The following is a 3,841-nucleotide window of genomic DNA, read 5'->3' as shown; positions in this document are numbered from 1 at the left end:
TCATCAGTTGATAGACATTTGGGCTGTTTTCATAATTTCGCTATTGTAGATAATGCTGCTATAGACATTGAGAAATATGTATTCCTTTGAATTAGTATTTTTGTATTCTTCAGGTAAAGATATAAGAAATGGAGAATCCAATTAAAAGTGAGCAGAAGACATGAATAGATATCTTTCAAAAGAAGACATACAGATGACCAACAGACACATGAGAAGATGCTCAACATCACTCACCAATAGGGAAATGCGAATCAAAACTACAAAGAGATATCATTTCAGACATGTCAGAATGGCTAAAATCAAAAACACAAGAAACAACAGGTGTTGGCAAGGATGTGGAGAAAGGGTACCCACTTTCACTATTGGTGGGAATGCAAACTAGTGCATCCACTGTGGAAAACAGCATGTAGTTTCCTCAAAAAGTTAAAAATAGAACTATCTTATGATTATGATGTTTGCTTTGGATTTTTATATATGGCATATGTTGAGGTAGTTTACTTCTATTTATGTTTTGTTGAGTATCATGAAAGGTGCTTAATTTTGTCAAATGTTTTTCTGTATCAGTTGAGATGATTATGTATTTTTTCCTCTTCATTGTGTTGATGTAGCACATTACATTGATCAATTCCTATATGTTGAATCATGCTTATATTCCAGGACTAAATTCCACTTGATTATGTTTTACAATCCTTTTAATATGCTGCTGAATTCTTTTTGCTAGTATTTTGTTGAATATTTTTGCATCAATGTTCATTAAGGATATTGGTCTATAGTTTTCATGTATTGTCTTTGTCTGACTGGTAGTGATTTAATGTTGACCTCATAGAATGAGTTAGAAAGTTTATTCTCTTCAATGTTTTTGGAAAAAGTTGAGAAATATTGATATTTTGTCTTCCCTTTTTCATTTCCTTCCTTGTATAAATTAAGTTTTTCATTTTAATTCCAATATAGTTAACACACTCTGTTATATTAGTTTCAGGTGTACAATACAGTGATTCAACAATTCTATGCATTACTCAGTGCTCATCACGATAAGGGTACTCTCAAATCCCCATCACCGATTTCACCCTTCTTCCCACCAACCTCTCCTCTGGTAACTATCAATTTGTTTTCTATACTTAAGAGACTCTTTCTTGGTCTGCCTCTTACTCTCTCTTTCCTTTCCTATGTTCATTTGTTTTGTTTCTTAAATTCCACTTATGAGTGAAATCACATGGCATTTGTCTTTCTCTGACTGGCTTACTTCACTTAGCATCATAATCTCTAGATCCATCCATGTTGCAAATGGCAAGGTTTTATTTTTTATGGCTGAATAATATTACATTATTTATCTCTATCTTTATCTCCATCTCTATCATCTATCTATCTATCTATCTATCTATCTATCTATCATCTATATCTATCTCTCAACTCTTACTTATCCATTTATGTTTCGATGGACACTTGACTGCTTCCATAATTTAGCTATTGAAAGTAATGCTGTAATAAACATAAGGGTGCATGTATCCATTTGAATTAGTGTCTTTGTATTTGAGTAAAAGTCCAGTACTGTGATTTCTGGATCATAGGATGGTTCTATTTTTAACTTTTTGAGGGATCTTGATACCATCTTCCATAGTTCCTGGACCAGTTTGCATTCCTACCAATAGTGCACAAAGTCTCCTTTTTCTCCACATCCTTGCCAGCACTTGTTTCTTGTGTTTTTTTTTTATTTCAGCCAATCTGACAGGTGTGAAGTGATATTTCTTTGTGGTTTGATCTGCATTTCCTGATGATGAGTAATGTTGAGCATCTTTTCATGTGTCTGTTGGGTTAGGGTTAGGGTAAGCATTATATACAAATTTTATATATATTTATTTTTATATATTTATAAATATAAATATTAAAACATATAAATATATTTAAAGCTGATAGTTCTTTAATTTTGAGTGCATTCTAAAAGAACTACTTTTGCCCTCCGGTCTCGGGCGTGAGCCGTGAAGGGTTAGCGCATGTGCCGAAGCCGCGGAACCATGGCGTCCCTTTCCCTCACACCTGTGAACATCTTCAAGGCTGGAGCTGATGAAGAGAGAGAGGAGACGGCTCGGCTGTTGTCTTTTATTGGTGCCATTGTTATTGGAGACTTGGTGAAGAGCACCCTAGGACCTAAGGGCATGGATAAGATTCTATTAAGCAGTGGACGAGATGCTTCTCTTATGGTAACCAATGATGGTGCAACTATTCTAAAAAACATCAGTGTGGACAATCCAGCAGCTAAAGTTTTAGTTGATATGTCAAGGGTTCAAGATGATGAAGTTGGTGATGGTACTACCTCTGTTACTGTTCTGGCAGCAGAATTACTAAGGGAAGCAGAAACTTTGATTGCAAAAAAGATTCACCCACAGACCATCATTATGGGTTGGAGAGAAGCCACAAAGGCAGCAAGACAGGCTCTGTTGAATTCTGCAGTTGATCATGGTTCTGACGAAGTTAAGTTCCATCAAGATTTAATGAACATTGCGGGAACAACATTGTCCTCAAAACTTCTTACTCATCACAAAGACCACTTTACTCAGCCTTAGAAGCTGTTCTCAGACTGAAAGGCTCTGGTAATCTGGAGGCAATTCATGTCATCAAGAAGCTAGGAGAAAGTCTGGCAGATTCCTATTTAGATGAAAGCTTTCTGTTGGATAAAAAATTGGAGTAAATCAACCAAAGCGAATTGAAAATGCTAAAATTCTCATTGCGAATACTGGTATGGATACAGCCAAAATAAAGATATTTGGTTCCAGGGTAAGAGTTGATTCTACAGCAAAGGTTGGTGAAATAGAATATGCCGAAAAGGAAAAAATGAAGAAGAAAGTTGAACGTATTCTTAAGCATGGGATAAATTGCTTTATTAACAGGCAGTTAATTTACAATTATCCTGAACAGCTCTTTGGTGCTGCTGGTGTTATGGCTATCGAACATACAGATTTTGCAGGTGTGGAATGCCTAGCTCTTGTTATAGGTGGTGAAATTGCCTCTACCTTTGACCACCCAGAACTAGTGAAACTTGGAAGTTGCAAGCTTATTGAGGAAGTCATGATTGGAGAAGATAAACTTATCCACTTTTCTGGGGTAGCCCTTGGTGAAGCTTGTACCATTGTTTTTGGGTGGTGCCACTCAACAGATTTTAGATGAAGCAGAAAGATCTTTGCATGATGCTCTTTGTGTTCTTGCCCAAACTGTGAAGGATTCTAGAACAGTGTATGGAGGAGGCTGTTCTGAGATGCTGATGGCTCATGCTGTGACACAGCTTGCCAGTAGAACACCAGGCAAAGAAGCTGTTGCAATGGAGTCTTATGCTAAAGCACTGAGAATGTTGCCAACTATCATAGCTGATAACACAGGCTACAACAGTGTAGACCTGGTGGCCCAGCTGCGAGCTGCCCACAGTGAAGGTAACACAACTGCTGTCCTGGATATGAAGGAAGGTACCATCGGAGATATGGCAGTACTGGGTATAACAGAAAGTTTCCAAGTGAAGCGACAAGTTCTTTTGAGTGCAGCTGAAGCAGCAGAGGTGATTCTGCGTGTGGACAACGCAGCACCAAGGAAACGTGTTCCTGATCACCACCCCTGTTAAACATTCCCATGTGCTGTTGAGCTCTGGACCAGTTAGTTCATAGCAAAGTTGTGTTTGAAAGACTGCGACCGCTCAAGGAAGACTGTGGAATCTAAGTTTATCTGTGGCTCTTATATCCTTAAGTTTGGACATATAACTGACTTCTATTTTAACATGGGTCTAATTTATTTGCTGTTTCATTTTCCATAAGATTCAGATGATTTAAAAGTTTGTTTCTCATACAGTGCATCAAAA

The 3,841-nt window shown here is 37.4% G+C and overlaps 1 pseudogene; it reads left to right on the top strand.

Annotated features, from left to right (window-relative positions):
• Window positions 1-1,962: 1,962 nt before the first annotated feature.
• On the top strand, window positions 1,963-3,622 carry LOC140627313 (T-complex protein 1 subunit beta pseudogene; annotated as a pseudogene).
• Window positions 3,623-3,841: the final 219 nt, after the last annotated feature.

The sequence above is a fragment of the Canis lupus genome, chromosome X (genome assembly GCF_048164855.1).
Source record: "Canis lupus baileyi chromosome X, mCanLup2.hap1, whole genome shotgun sequence".
Taxonomy (NCBI): Eukaryota; Metazoa; Chordata; class Mammalia; order Carnivora; family Canidae; genus Canis; species Canis lupus.
Note: the sequence above shows the minus strand (reverse complement) of the source record. Positions and strands in the feature narration are given on the sequence as shown.